The sequence below is a fragment of the Choloepus didactylus genome, chromosome 14, assembly GCF_015220235.1.
Source record: "Choloepus didactylus isolate mChoDid1 chromosome 14, mChoDid1.pri, whole genome shotgun sequence".
In the NCBI taxonomy this organism is placed as follows: domain Eukaryota; kingdom Metazoa; phylum Chordata; class Mammalia; order Pilosa; family Megalonychidae; genus Choloepus; species Choloepus didactylus.
The window spans coordinates 37,312,966-37,330,140 of record NC_051320.1 but is presented as its reverse complement, the minus strand read 5'-3'; positions in this window follow the sequence as shown (position 1 = coordinate 37,330,140).

Genomic DNA, 17,175 nt, shown 5'->3' with positions numbered 1-17,175 from the left:
CCACTCTGTCACATTTCAGAATACTCAGCAGTTTTAACCAGCTCACTGACTCCTTCAGTTCTTGCTACCAACCCACATTACACATGACCCACCTAATGGCAATTGAATTCTAAGAGGGTAACACTAAAAAAGGAGAGCAGTTGAAGACATGAAACCCAGGGAAAAACATAATCATTCCCATAAACTTAAAAGTGCAATTTAAAATACAATAGATATTAATAATCACTAACTAATAGGCAACAAGAATTAACTAATAACCTTAGTTGACTTGGCAGCATTAAAATCTAGTGCTAAAAATATGGTTCTCAACCTTTTTTATATTCTTAGCACAGTTTCAAATATCAGGATTCTGACAAAAACACATGATGAGACTAAAGCCTCAAGAAATCACTGAATAAATGAGCAATAAATGCAGTGTAATCACCATAAAAACATAACAATACTTCATATTGTCTATGAAGTCTCAGTTATGATTAACTATTTTTTAAATAGTTAAGAGATTTTATTCTAATAGCTATAATTACAGTGCTTGCTTGTTGAAATGAAAACTGAAAACAAGTGTACAAAACAATTGATTGCTAATTGTGTATTGAAAGCAGTAAGAGGTTCCACAATACCAAATAAACCAGTTCTGAGGTTGTTTTTCCCCAAGATAAAGTTTAACAGCTCCAGCTTTTTCAGTGTTTATCAAAATACAAAAGAAAAAAAGGATAGAGGTCATTCATCCCTAGGCCCTCAGACTCTGCTTGAACAGGACAGCTGACTGCCCCCAGTGTTCAAGAACATAATCCACAAGTAAAGTCATCTCTTTCCTGTAAATTTTCTTTATAATTGTTTGACTTTCATTAAACCATTTGTCTTATACCAAATCATATCTGTTCTACACTATGTTCCACAATAAACTCAGGTCAAGATCTGTTTGACAGATATTGTCTGTTAGCAGAATATATACTCAGTTGTAGTAAAATAAAATGCATATACCAATCAAAATTGGGCAGCCTATTTCCTGGTAGATCTGGGTGCCATGGCATACCAGTTCAGGAACAGGGATGAATTCCTAATTTCTTATTTCAAACTTTCTATCCTATAGTCATCAAGCACACAACTTCTGGGTTTGCTTGATTAAAGCTGAACTATTTGTATAAGATAAGAAATATGGTTTTTAAAAAAGGCAGGTTGAAACAAGATCATAAAGGGCTTTAAATAATATTAAAATGTATCAAGCAGGCATCAAGAAGACATTAATCTATTAATGAATTTGTTCATTCAGCAAATATTTATCAGGCATCTTCTGTGTGTCAGGTTCTCTTCTAATGGAGTGCTAGAGAGATTGAGCACTAGGAAAACAAAGTCTTTTCTTTTTGGAGCTTATTTTTGAGTACAGTAAGAATAGAGCTATGGGGAAACATAAAGCAGGATACGGGAATTGAGAGTCTGGGGAAGGGGTGGTAGCTATTACATACAGTGTGCTCTGGGAATGACTCCCTGTCAAGGTGATATTAGAGAAGAGACCAGAAGGAAATAAAGTGTGGGCTGCAGATTCTTGTTAGAAGATTGTTCCAGACAGAGATATAACAGGTGCAAAGACCCTGAGGTAGGAACATAGTTATGTGAAAAGTGGGCAGTGTGGCTAGATGGGAATGTTCAAGAGTGTGGTAGGAGATGAAATCAGGAGTGAGTGTTGGAAAGCGGCGGGGGGGGGTGGATATAGGAAAGATCAAGTAAGACTTCGTGGACCACTATAAAGACTGGCTTCTACTCCACGTGAAATGGGATGGTATTCAACAGAGCGATATATTTTAAACTGCTTTTAAAAATGATCTCTCGAGGAGGCGGGGCAAGATGGCAGACTGGTGAGCTGTATGTTTTAGTTACTCCTCCAGGAAAGTAGGTAAAAAGCCAGGAACTGCGTGGACTGGACACCACAGAGCAATCTGTCTTTGGGCATACTTCATACAACACTCATGAAAACGTGGAACTGCTGAGATCAGCGAAATCTGTAAGTTTTTGCGGCCAGGGGACCCGCGCCCCTCCCTGCCAGGCTCAGTCCCGGGGGAGGAGGGGCTGTCAGCTCCGGGAAGGAGAAGGGAGAATTGCAGTGGCTGCTCTTATGGGAAACTCATTCTACTGATTCAAACTCCAACCATAGATAGACTGAGACCAGACACCAGAGACTCTGAGAGCAGCCAGCCCAGCAGAGAGGAGACAGACATAGAAAAAAAAAACAACACGAAAAACTCCAAAATAAAAGCAGAGGATTTTTCGAGTTCTGGTGAACACAGAAAGGGGAAGGGCGGAGATCAGGCCTTGAGGCGCATATGCAAATCCCGAAGCAAAGCTGATCTCTCTGCCCTGTACACCTTTCCTTAATGGCCCTGGTTGCTTTGTCTATTAGCATTTCAATAACCCATTAGATCTCTGAGGAGGGCCGTTTTTTTTTTTTTTTTTTTTTTTTAAATCCTTTTTGCTTTTTCTAAAACAATTACTCTAAGAAGCTCAATACAGAAAGCTTCAAAGAATTGAAATTTGGGCACGTCAAGTCAAGAGCAGAACTAAGAGAGCTCTGAGACAAAAGGCAATATTCCAGTGGCTGAGAAAATTCACTAAACAACACAACTTCCCAAGAAAAGGGGGGTGTCCGCTCACAGCCACCATCCTGGTGGACAGGAAACACTCCTGCCCATCGCCAGCCCCATAGCCCAGAGCTGCCCCAGACAACCCAGTGTGACGGAAGTGCTTCAAATAACAGGCAAACACCACAAAACTGGGCGTGGACATTAGCCTTCCCTGCAACCTCAGCTGAATGTCCCAGACCTGGGAAGGGGGAGCAGTGTGAATTAACAGAGCCCCATTCAGCCATCATTTGAGCAGACTGGGAGCCTCCCAACACAGCCCAGCAGCCCAGAACTGCCCTGGGGGGACAGCACTCACCTGTGACATAGCACAGTCATCCCTCAACAGAGGACCCGGGGTGCACAGCCTGGAAGAGGGGCCCACTTGCAAGTCTCAGGAGCCATACGCCAATACCAAAGACTTGTGGGTCAGTGGCAGAGACAAACTGTGGCAGGACTGAACTGAAGGATTAGACTATTGCAGCAGCTTTAAAACTCTAGGATCATCAGGGAGATTTGATTGTTAGGGCCACCCCCCCTCCCCGACTGCCCAGAAACACGCCCCACATACAGGGCAGGCAACACCAACTACACACGCAAGCTTGGTACACCAATTGGGCCCCACAAGACTCACTCCCCCACTCACCAAAAAGGCTAAGCAGGGGAGATCTGGCTTGTGGAGAACAGGTGGCTCGTGGACGCCACCTGCTGGTTAGTTAGAGAAAGTGTACTCCACGAAGCTGTAGATCTGATAAATTAGAGATAAGGACTTCAACTGGTCTACAAACCCTAAAAGAACCCTATCAAGTTCAGCAAATGCCACGAGGCCAAAAACAACAGAAAATTATAAAGCATATGAAAAAACCAGACGATATGGATAACCCAAGCCCAAGCACCCAAATCAAAAGACCAGAAGAGACACACCACCTAGAGCAGCTACTCAAAGAACTAAAGATGAACAATGAGACCCTAGTACGGGATATGAAGGAAATCAAGAAGACCCTAGAAGAGCATAAAGAAGACATTGCAAGACTAAATAAAAAAATGGATGATCTTATGGAAATTAAAGAAACTGTTGACCAAATTAAAAAGATTCTGGACACTCATAGTACAAGACTAGAGGAAGTTGAACAACGAATCAGTGACCTGGAAGATGACAGAATGGAAAATGAAAGCATAAAAGAAAGAATGGGGAAAAAAATTGAAAAACTCGAAATGGACCTCAGGGATATGATAGATAATATGAAACGTCCGAATATAAGACTCATTGGTGTCCCAGAAGGGGAAGAAAAGGGTAAAGGTCTAGGAAGAGTATTCAAAGAAATTGTTGGGGAAAACTTCCCAAATCTTCTAAACAACATAAATACACAAATCATAAATGCTCAGCGAACTCCAAATAGAATAAATCCAAAAAAACCCACTCCGAGACATATACTGATCACACTGTCAAACATAGAAGAGAAGGAGCAAGTTCTGAAAGCAGCAAGAGAAAAGCAATTCACCACATACAAAGGAAACAGCATAAGACTAAGTAGTGACTACTCATCAGCCACCATGGAGGCGAGAAGGCAGTGGCACGATATATTTAAAATTCTGAGTGAGAGGAATTTCCAGCCAAGAATACTTTATCCAGCAAAGCTCTCCTTCAAATTTGAGGGAGAGCTTAAATTTTTCACAGACAAAGAAATGCTGAGAGAATTTGCTAACAAGAGACCTGCCCTACTGGAGATACTAAAGGGAGCCCTACAGACAGAGAAACAAAGAAAGGACAGAGAGACCTGGAGAAAGGTTCAGTACTAAAGAGATTCGGTATGGGTACAATAAAGGATATTAATAGAGAGAGGGAAAAATATGGCAAACATAATCCAAAGGATAAGATGGCCAATTCAAGAAATGCCTTCACGGTTTTAACGTTGACTGTAAATGGATTAAACTCCCCAATTAAAAGATATAGATTCGCAGAATGGATCAAAAAAAATGAACCATCAATATGTTGCATACAAGAGACTCATCTTAGACACAGGGACACAAAGAAACTGAAAGTGAAAGGATGGAAAAAAATATTTCATGCAAGCTACAGCCAAAAGAAAGCAGGTGTAGCAATATTAATCTCAGATAAAATAGACTTCAAATGCAGGGATGTTTTGAGAGACAAAGAAGGCCACTACATACTAATAAAAGGGGCAATTCAGCAAGAAGAAATAACAATCGTAAATGTCTATGCACCCAATCAAGGTGCCACAAAATACATGAGAGAAACATTGGCAAAACTAAAGGAAGCAATTGATGTTTCCACAATAATTGTGGGAGACTTCAACACATCACTCTCTCCTATAGATAGATCAACCAGACAGAAGACCAATAAGGAAATTGAAAACCTAAACAATCTGATAAATGAATTAGATTTAACAGACATCTACAGGACATTACATCCCAAATCACCAGGATACACATACTTTTCTAGTGCTCACGGAACTTTCTCCAGAATAGATCATATGCTGGGACATAAAACAAGCCTCAATAAATTTAAAAAGATTGAAATTATTCAAAGCACATTCTCTGACCACAGTGGAATACAATTAGAAGTCAATAACCATCAGAGACTTAGAAAATTCACAAATACCTGGAGGTTAAACAACACACTCCTAAACAATCAGTGGGTTAAAGAAGAAATAGCAAGAGAAATTGCTAAATATATAGAGACGAATGAAAATGAGAACACAACATACCAAAACCTATGGGATGCAGCAAAAGCAGTGCTAAGGGGGAAATTTATAGCACTAAACGCATATATTAAAAAGGAAGAAAGAGCCAAAATCAAAGAACTAATGGATCAACTGAAGAAGCTAGAAAATGAACAGCAAACCAATCCTAAACCAAGTACAAGAAAAGAAATAACAAGGATTAAAGCAGAAATAAATGACATAGAGAACAAAAAAACAATAGAAAGGATAAATATCACCAAAAGTTGGTTCTTTGAGAAGATCAACAAGATTGACAAGCCCCTAGCTAGACTGACAAAATCAAAAAGAGAGAAGACCCATATAAACAAAATAATGAATGAAAAAGGTAACATAACTGCAGATCCTCAAGAAATTAAAAAAATTATAAGAGGATATTATGAACAACTGTATGGCAACAAACTGGATAATGTAGAAGAAATGGACAATTTCCTGGAAACATATGAACAACCTAGCCTGACCAGAGAAGAAATAGAAGACCTCAACCAACCCATCACAAGCAAAGAGATCCAATCAGTCATCAAAAATCTTCCCACAAATAAATGCCCAGGGCCAGATGGCTTCACAGGGGAATTCTACCAAACTTTCCAGAAAGAACTGACACCAATCTTACTCAAACTCTTTCAAAACATTGAAAAAAATGGAACACTACCTAACTCATTTTATGAAGCTAACATCAATCTAATACCAAAACCAGGCAAAGATGCTACAAAAAAGGAAAACTACCGGCCAATCTCCCTAATGAATATAGATGCAAAAATCCTCAACAAAATACTTGCAAATCGAATCCAAAGACACATTAAAAAAATCATACACCATGACCAAGTGGGGTTCATTCCAGGCATGCAAGGATGGTTCAACATAAGAAAAACAATCAATGTATTACAACACATTAAAAACTCGAAAGGGAAAAATCAATTGATCATCTCAATAGATGCTGAAAAAGCATTTGACAAAATCCAACATCCCTTTTTGATAAAAACACTTCAAAAGGTAGGAATTGAAGGAAACTTCCTCAACATGATAAAGAGCATATATGAAAAACCCACAGCCAGCATAGTACTCAATGGTGAGAGACTGAAAGCCTTCCCTCTAAGATCAGGAACAAGACAAGGATGCCCGCTGTCACCACTGTTATTCAACATTGTGCTGGAAGTGCTAGCCAGGGCAATCCGGCAAGACAAAGAAATAAAAGGCATCCAAATTGGAAAAGAAGAAGTAAAACTGTCATTGTTTGCAGATGATATGATCTTATATCTAGAAAACCCTGAGAAATCGACGATACACCTACTAGAGCTAATAAACAAATTCAGCAAAGTAGCGGGATACAAGATCAATGCACATAAGTCAGTAATGTTTCTATATGCTAGAAATGAACAAACTGAAGAGACACTCAAGAAAAAGATACCATTTTCAATAGCAACTAAAAAAATCAAGTACCTAGGAATAAACTTAACCAAAGATGTAAAAGACCTATACAAAGAAAACTACATAACTCTACTAAAAGAAATAGAAGGGGACCTTAAAAGATGGAAAAATATTCCATGTTCATGGATAGGAAGGCTAAATGTCATTAAGATGTCAATTCTACCCAAACTCATCTACAGATTCAATGCAATCCCAATCAAAATTCCAACAACCTACTTTGCAGACTTGGAAAAGCTAGTTATCAAATTTATTTGGAAAGGGAAGATGCCTCGAATTGCTAAAGACACTCTAAAAAAGAAAAACGAAGTGGGAGGACTTACACTCCCTGACTTTGAAGCTTATTATAAAGCCACAGTTGCCAAAACAGCATGGTACTGGCACAAAGATAGACATATAGATCAATGGAATCGAATTGAGAATTCAGAGATAGACCCTCAGATCTATGGCCGACTGATCTTTGATAAGGCCCCCAAAGTCACCGAACTGAGCCATAATGGTCTTTTCAACAAATGGGGCTGGGAGAGTTGGATATCCATATCCAAAAGAATGAAAGAGGACCCCTACCTCACCCCCTACACAAAAATTAACTCAAAATGGACCAAAGATCTCAATATAAAAGAAAGTACCATAAAACTCCTAGAAGATAATGTAGGAAAACATCTTCAAGACCTTGTATTAGGAGGCCACTTCCTAGACTTTACACCCAAAGCACAAGCAACAAAAGAGAAAATAGATAAATGGGAACTCCTCAAGCTTAGAAGTTTCTGCACCTCAAAGGAATTTCTCAAAAAGGTAAAGAGGCAGCCAACTCAATGGGAAAAAATTTTTGGAAACCATGTATCTGACAAAAGACTGATATCTTGCATATACAAAGAAATCCTACAACTCAATGACAATAGTACAGACAGCCCAATTATAAAATGGGCAAAAGATATGAAAAGACAGTTCTCTGAAGAGGAAATACAAATGGCCAAGAAACACATGAAAAAATGTTCAGCTTCACTAGCTATTAGAGAGATGCAAATTAAGACCACAATGAGATACCATCTAACACCGGTTAGAATGGCTGCCATTAAACAAACAGGAAACTACAAATGCTGGAGGGGATGTGGAGAAATTGGAACTCTTATTCATTGTTGGTGGGACTGTATAATGGTTCAGCCACTCTGGAAGTCAGTCTGGCAGTTCCTTAGAAAACTAGATATAGAGCTACCATTCGATCCAGCGATTGCACTTCTCGGTATATACCCGGAAGATCGGAAAGCAGTGACACGAACAGATATCTGCACGCCAATGTTCATAGCAGCATTATTCACAATTGCCAAGAGATGGAAACAACCCAAATGTCCTTCAACAGATGAGTGGATAAATAAAATGTGGTATATACACACGATGGAATACTACGCAGCAGTAAGAAGGAACGATCTCGTGAAACATATGACAACATGGATGAACCTTGAAGACATAATGCTGAGCGAAATAAGCCAGGCACAAAAAGAGAAATATTATATGCTACCACTAATGTGAACTTTGAAAAATGTAAAACAAATGGTTTATAATGTAGAATGTAGGGGAACTAGCAGTAGAGAGCAATTACGGAAGGGGGAACAATAATCCAAGAAGAACAGATAAGCTATTTAACGTTCTGGGGATGCCCAGAAATGACTATGGTCTGTTAATTTCTGATGGATATAGTAGGAACAAGTTCACAGAAATGTTGCTATATTATGTAACTTTCTTGGGGTAAAGTAGGAACATGTTGGAAGTTAAGCAGTTATCTTAGGTTAGTTGTCTTTTTCTTACTCCCTTGTTATGGTCTCTTTGAAATGTTCTTTTATTGTATGTTTGTTTTCTTTTTAACTTTTTTTTTCATACAGTTGATTTAAAAAAGAAGGGAAAGTTAAAAAAAAAAAAAAAAAAAGAAAAGAAAAAAGACAAACAAGGAAAAAAAAAAAAAAAAAAGATGTAGTGCCCCCTTGAGGAGCCTGTGGAGAATGCAGGGGTATTTGCCTACCCCACCTTCATGGTTGCTAACATGACCACAGACATAGGGGACTGGTGGTTTGATGGGTTGACCCCTCTACCATAAGTTTTACCCTTGGGAAGACGGTTGCTGCAAAGGAGAGGCTAGGCCTCCCTGTATTTGTGCCTAAGAGTCTCCTCCTGAATGCCTCTTTGTTGCTCAGATGTGGCCCTCTCTCTCTGCCTCAGCCAACTTGAAAGGTGAAATCACTGCCCTCCCCCCTACGTGGGATCAGACACCCAGGGAAGTGAATCTCCCTGGCAACGTGGAATATGACTCCCGGGGAGGAATGTAGACCCGGCATCGTGGGATGGAGAACATCTTCTTGACCAAAAGGGGGATGTGAAAGGAAATGAAATAAGCTTCAGTGGCAGAGAGATTCCAAAACGAGCCGAGAGATCACTCTGGTGGGCACTCTTACGCACACTTTAGACAACCTTTTTTAGGTTCTAAAGAATTGGGGTAGCTGGTGGTGGATACCTGAAACTATTAAACTACAACCCAGAACCCATGAATCTCGAAGACAGTTGTATAAAAATGTAGCTTATGAGGGGTGACAGTGGGATTGGGAATGCCATAAGGACCAAACTCCACTTTGTCTAGTTTATGGATGGATGTGTAGAAAAGTAGGGGAAGCAAACAAACAGACAAAGGTACCCAGTGTTCTTTTTTACTTCAATTGCTCTTTTTCACTCTAATTATTATTCTTGTTATTTTTGTGTGTGTGCTAATGAAGGTGTCAGGGACTGATTTAGGTGATGAATGTACAACTATGTAATGGTACTGTAAACAATCGAAAGTACAATTTGTTTTGTATGACTGCGTGGTATGTGAATATATCTCAATAAAATGATGATTAAAAAAAAAAAAAAAATGATCTCTCTGTTCAGATAAAAGTGCAAACAGAAAGAAGAGGAGAGATGATGACAAACCTCGAACCAGAGTGGTATCTGTGGTGGCGGTAAGGAGCAATTGGATCCTAGATAGATTCTGAAAATAAAGCTGAAGTAATTTGCTAATGGATTAGATGTGGGATGGGCAAGAAAGATAGGAATCAAATATCGCTCCAAAGAGTTTAGCCTGGGAACTGGAAAATAACATTCCCAATGATTGAGATGGGGAATATGGCAATAGGAACAGGTTGGAATAAAAAAAAAAGAAATTTTACTTTGGGAAACATTAAGTTAGAGTCTGTACTATCTAAATCAGCAGTCCCAAGCCACATGTTAATAAATTAAAATTAATTACAATTAAATTAATTTAGAATTTAATTGCTTAGTCACAGTAACCATTTTGCAAGTGCTCAATAGCCACACCTGGCTAATGGGTACCATATCAGACAATGCAGATATTGTAGAGTATTTCCATCAAGGCAAAAAGTTCTGGTCCGCCGTGCTGGCATTCAGCCTTCACCGTGTGCTGGGCCCTGTGCTAAGTGCTTTGCATGCATCTCATTTAACATTCAAAACAACTTTATGAGAGTGGATTCAGAGAAATTAAAAGTAACTTGCTCTAAGTCACAAAATTATTAAAGGGTAGAGAGGGAGAATTGGATTCCAGAACTGTCTGCCTCAAAAGCCCACACTCTGTTTTATAAAGATTAAAATAGATTGAAATGAAACATGTCATCCATGGAGAAATGTATAGTGGGTTATTGACAACATAGGAAAGAAGTCAGAAGTGACAGATCTGTGTTTTTTTTTTTTACTTAATAATTATTTAATGCTGTAAAAATTCAAATGGCAAATTATTTTTTTCTCATAAACAAAGAATTCTAGAACAATTATTTTTTCCAGTCATGATTTTGAAATTTTCTTTAAAAATGGATATATGAGCACTGTCTATTTCCTGGCTTAATAAAAGCCTTTGTATAATCAAAGAGCATATGTGTGTACAAAATGATGGACTAATAATGACTTTTAGCCATTAATTTTTTTAAAGGACTTAAAGGCTTAGAGATATTCATTCCTTTATTCATTCATTCATTCAGCAAATATTTATTAAACACCTGCTATGTGAGAGGCACTGTTAGATGCCAGAGATTCAAGAGGTATTTTTAAAGAAAGATGTCCATGGAGCTCTCAGCCTAGCAGAAGTATACGTAGGCCTGATGCTTTTTAAGTCCTGGTGAATCTTTTATACGGAAATTTTGTTTGTTGTGTAATGAACTAATAGGAGTGGCTGAGAAACAAATGCCTTTGAAGAGAGGTTACTGTTAGGTCTGGGCCCTGGGCCCCTCCTTGTTGCCAGTCTTTCGAACCAAACTATCCTACAGTTACTTTATTGTTTTCTGGAATAAGAAAATTGAGATTGAAATATATCACGTCATATTGTTGAATCAATGTTTGTTGCCTATTCAATGCCTAGCTCTTATGTATTCATAAAAAGGGGTAGAAAAATAGTATAAGGATGGAAGCAAAGCCCAAGGAAGATATGGATATTGTTGGAGAGCAGTATTTCTCAAACTGAGATGCAGACTGTTTGCCTACATCAAAGTCCTCTGAAGGGTTCACTTTAAGTGCATATCCCCAGGCCCCCAGCCCTTCTGCATCTAAGTCAGTAGAGGTAAAGCCTGGGAGTCTTCCTTTTTAACAAGCTTCCCTGCAAAGTCTTGTGAGTACTTGAGTCTGAGAGCAGTCATCTAGGGACTTGGAGAATGCCACCAGTACTAGATGGGTTCCTTTAAAGGGTGATGAAGGAGGCCAGCAGATATGTTCTCAGAGACGCTGCAGGTAACCTTTTGGAAATTTCTGAGTTACAGGAGAGAAGGCAGGAGATAGGTAAATAGTGCCTTGATTTAAAAAATAAGAAGATACCAGAAGCTAAAGACGTGTAAGCCTAACATGACCTCTGGAAAACTTCTCTTTCAAACAGATGGAGTCAAAACATTTAGAGGAAAGTGTGATGATCACTAGGCATCATCATGGGTTCACTAAAGCATTGTCTATATCAGAGACTGTCAAACTTTGTTGTGTATTAGAATCATTTGAGGAACGTTAAAAAGTCCCCAGGCTCAAGCCCCACCCAATACCAATTACATCAGAATCTCTGGGGGGTGGTGGGACCCAAGTATCAGCATTTTTTAAATCCCCAGAGATTCTGATTTAATGGGGTGCAGACTGAGCATCAGGAATTTTGAAAGCTCTCCAGTGATTCTAATATGCAATAAAGTTTGATAACCACTGGTCTTTGTGACATTAAAGTCACTTCTTTGCACTCTGTGTAAATACTAGGTAATTTTAAAGGTGTCTCTCACCTTTAAACTTCTGTGATTCTGTTATTAAAGATCATGCCAAAAAAAAAAAAAAAAAAAAAAAAAAAAGCTGGAAAAGAGCCCAGACTTCAAATGATATGAATGAAGCAGATCTGGTTAAGACTAGGGCAAACCGGGCCAAAGGGTAAAGGTTGAAACTGACTGTGTTTTAAAACTTCAACTTCCATGTGAGACCAAGGGAAGAGATGTCTATTTGGTGCAGGATCTATGTTTTCTTTTTTCTTTTTTTTTTTCTTTTGAAATAAATTCAAAGTTGTAGGAACAGTTGCAAAAACAATACTAACCCCATACACAGAATTCCATTGTACCCTGACCCTCCTCCCCCGATAGCCCAATCCACCCACTTTAACATGCTGTCACATCGCTATTTCTTTCCCTCCCTCCCTCCCTCCCTATCGTCCATCATCTATTGCTCTGTCTTCTGAACACATGAGAGCTAGCTGCACACATCCTTGAACAAACACTATAATTCACATATACACTTCCCATGAACAAGAACATTCTTTTATGCAATCCCATTAAGCACAGCTAAGAAGTACAAGAGATTAAACAATGATACAAAGCTTATAGTCTATATTTCCTTTTCCTTATGTCTCAATTGTGTCCCTTCAAGCCTCCTGTTCTCCATCCTCCAATCCCATCCAGGTTCATCCTTGGCATTCAATTGTCATCTATTTAGACTGTCTTTTTTTTTCAGTTGTGGAAACATATATACAGCCTAAATCTTCCCATTCCACCCCCTCCCTAGTATTCCATTAGTAGGATTAAACACATTTAGAATGTTGTAATGCTCTTTCCCACCATCCGTTACTAGAAATTTCCCTTCACCTCAAACAGCAACCCTACACTCATTTCCTAACTCCCCATTGCCCCTTCCCCCATTTCTCTTAACCCATACTCTACTTTTCATCTCTATGGTCATATTCTCTGATAATTTCTTTGTATTTACTGTGGGGCTTAAAATTAACCTCTTAAATCCATAACAATCTTGTTTTTCTTTGATATCACCTTCATTTCAATAGGACACACAAACTATGTTCCTATACTCCTCCATTCCCCCACCTTTATGCAGTTGTCTAAAATTACATATTTTCGTTGAGTTCAAAAACACTGATTTGTCATTAGAGTTTGTGTATTTTATATCATGTAGGAAGTAAATAGTGGAGTTATAATTCAAAAATTATTGACTACTATTTGTATTCCATTGTGGTTGGAGAATGTGCTTTGAGTATATTCAATTTTTTTTTTTAATTTCTTTAGGCTTATTTTATGTCCTAGCTTATGGTCCCTTTTGGAGAAAGATCCGTGATCACTAGAGAAAAATGAGTGTCCTGGTGATTTGGGATGTAAGGTTCTATATATGTCTGTTAAAATTCTCTATATCTCTTTCTCCTTTCTTTGTTTTTCTGTTGGTAGGGCTCCCTTTAGTATCTGAAGTAGGGCAGGTCTTTTATTGGCAAAGTCTCTCAGCATTTGTTTGTCTGTGAAAAATTTAAGCTCTCCCTCAAATGTGAAGGAGAGTTTTGCTGGATAAAGTATTCTTGGTTGGAAACTTTTCTCTCTCAGAATTTTAAATATGTCATGCCATTGCCTTCTCGCCTCCATGGTGGCCGCTGAGTAGTCACTACTTAGTCTTATGTTGTTTCCTTTGTATGTGGTGAATTGCTTTTCTCTTGCTGCTTTCAGAACTTGCTCCTTCTCTTCAGTATTTGACAGTCTAATCAGAATATGTCTTGGAGTGGGTTTATTTGGATTTATTCTATTTGGAGTTCGCTGGGCATTTATGCTTTTTGTATTTATATTGTGTAGAAGGTTGGGGAAGTTTTCCCCAACAATTTCTTTGAATACTCTTTCTAGACCTTTACCCTTCTCTTCCCTTTCTGGGACACCAATGAGTCTTAAGTTTGGACGTTTTATTTTATCTATCGTATCCCTGAGATCCATTTCGATTTTTTCGATTTTTTTCTCCATTCTTTCTTTTGTTCTTTCATTTTCTGTTCTGTGGACTTCTAGGACACTGAGACGTTGTTCAACTTCCTCTAATCTTGTATTGTGAATATCCAGAGTCTATTTAATTTGGCCAACAGTTTCTTTTATTTCCATAAGATCTTCTATTTTTTTATTTACTCTTGCAATGTCTTCTTTATGCTCTTCTGAGGTCTTCTTTATGTCACTTATATCCTGGGCCATGGTCTTCTTGATGTCCTTTAAATCCTTTGCCATGTTTTCATTCCTCGATTGTAGTTCTTTGATTAATTGTGCCAAGTACTGTGTCTCTTCTGATATTTTGATTTGGGTGTTAAGAATTGGGTTCTCCATATCATCTGGTTTTATCATATGCATTAAGATTTTCTGTTATTTTTGGCCTCTTGTCATTTGCTTTGCTTGATAGGGTTCTTTCAAGTTGTAAAAAAAGATTCCAATCTAATTTTTCAGAAACACAAGTTGGTGGCGTACACTTTCTCTAACTAACCAGCAGATGGCGCCCGTGAGTCACCTATACCCCTCAAGTCAGTTCTAAACTTTGTCCCCGTGGTGTGTGGGGAAATGATTTTTGTGGGGTTCAGTTGGTGAACTCAGTTTGGGTGTTTTGCTGGAGCCGTCTGCCCTGAATGTGGGGCATGTGTCCAGGTGGCCAGGGAGGAAGGGCAGCTTTACTATTGAAATATCCGAGGTTCCCGGAGATTCAAGGCCGCCACAAGAAGCCTTCATTTCAGTTCAGCCCCAGACCCTCTTTCTCGCTGACCCACAATCCACTGGACTTGGCGTTGTTATCCCTCGGTTTTCCGAGAGATCCCACTTTCTCAGCTGTGATCTTGCAGGACCTCTGCCAAGGGAATGCTGTGCTACGTCACCAGTGCGCGCTGTCCCTCAAGGGAAGCCCCGGGCTGCCAGGCCATGCAGGGGCGTTCTCAGCCTGATGCAAAGATGGATGAACGGGGCATCTCAACCCCCTCTTCCTCGCACAGTTCCTCCTTCCCAGCTCCGGGACAACTGGTGGGGCTCTGGGCTGTGGGCACAGCCCCAGGCAGGAGTTTATCCAGCCCTCCGGGGAGCAAGCTGTGAGCCGTGGGGTTTCTTTCTGCTTCCGGCTCTCCCCTCAGCTGCCCTGGCCCTGAGGGTATCTGCAGCAGGCTATCCTCCAGGACAGACACCAAGAGGCTGGCTCAGCCTTCTCCTGCTGTGTTTTACTGCCTGATTCCCACTGTCACAACTGCAGCCGCTCCTGGGTTTTTCCCTTTTTTTTTTTTTTTTTTTTTTTTTTTTTGTAAAAAGAACCAGTTGGTCTCCAAATGCCAACCCCTGGCTTCCCCACACCGCCGCATGGCTGCGGGTCTTCCAGCCAGCTTACTCACTTGTTTCAGAATGCAGACTCCCAGTTTCACCAAGTATATGGCCCCTGTGGTACTAGCAGACCTCGTCCAGCTGGCGCGTCGCTGTAACCGGTATTCTGGGTCACTTTCTGGTTTTTATCTAGTGTTTTTCACAGAGGTGTTTTTTTGCCCTGTCTCACCTAGCCGCCGTCTTAGGTTCTCCGACAGATCTGTTTTAAGAGTGAATCTTCCAAGAGATCCTGTGTATGTGGAACTGAACATAATACCACCAATTAAGAGGAAATAAAAATAATAAGTGAAATCACTGGTTTTGAGTCTCTTGATTAGAGGTCAACTGACATTAAAGGATTGCTTAGTAGAAAGAAGGGCTTATCTGACATCAGAGAGCATGAAGTTGAGATAGGTTTTATTCTACTCAGTGGTTCTCAGCTAGTTATGGTACCATACCCGTAGAGGGCATCTGGAAATGTATGGGATGTTTGGGGTAGACTGGTGAGTGCCCTGGGCATTTAGTGACCATGATCCTAGGACGCTAAGAGTCCTGCAGTGCTTGCTGCAGTAAAGCACAGTGAAAAGTTGTCTCACCCAAAATGTCAGTAGCTTCCCTATGTAAGAAACAAGGGCTCATGGCCCCTCAGGTGTTACTCCACAGTCCATAAACTGAAGCAGTATTGACATTAGAGCACGGTGACTAGCAGCACAGGTTGTACAGTTAGATGAACTTGTACTCCAGTCTGTTCTTAGACTTGCAGCCATGTGACTTGGGACCATTAACTAGACTCTGGGCCTAACTATCCTCATCTATATAATGAGGAAAACAATAGTATACATTACCCAGGATGGTTTTGAGAACTCTGAAACACTTAAAGTACTTAGCCTAATGTTTGGTTCACTGAGAATGCTGAGTAAATGTACACTATTATTAAAAGGGGGAAAGGGAGGGGATGAGAGAAGAATCCTGGCAGAGTCTGAAATAAGCAAGATGGAAATTCAGAGAAAATGAAGACAAGATCAGAGCCGTCTGATAAAAAAAGTATGGACCCATGGACACAAAAATGCATTCCATGTGTGGTTTTTAAACTTTCTGTAGCCATGTTAAAAATAGGTGAACTTAATTTTAATATGTAGTATTCAATAACCAAATATATCCAAAACTGTTATTTCACATTAATATTTTACTTTATTTTCATAACGTTTGAAATCTGATGTGTATTTTACACTCATAGCACATCTTAATTCAGGCTAGCCAGATTTCAAGAGCTCAATAGCCAGCCACACATGGCTTATGGTTATTTATGGGACATCACACTGAACTTTCACTACTAGCTTAGGGTAATTCTTACCAGCTAAAGTCTGAACACCTAGGGGCAGTTTCAGAAGTCTTAGTATATTTAGGGACTTTACAAACAAGCTAAGAGGTGCAATGATTGCACAGTCACTGGAGTTAGTCTCCACAGGATGTATGTTCACAATCCAGCTCTTCTACTTCCCATGTCCTTGAAAGGTTAGCTGGTCAGTAACTTGTTTTTTATTTATTTTTTCTTTAAATTTATTTGCAGAATGGAGGTAATGGTACCAGCCTCTCTAAGATTTGTCCTGAGGATCATGCCTACAACTTTTATCTCCAAATGTGAGTTGTTCTTTATATTTTGGTCCAAGGAAGAGAGGTTTGCCAGAATTCTAGTTATTCTTTATGTAGCAAACTATGTATATTTGTGTATATATACACACAAGATGTGTTTTAGATCTGTATTGCTTTTAT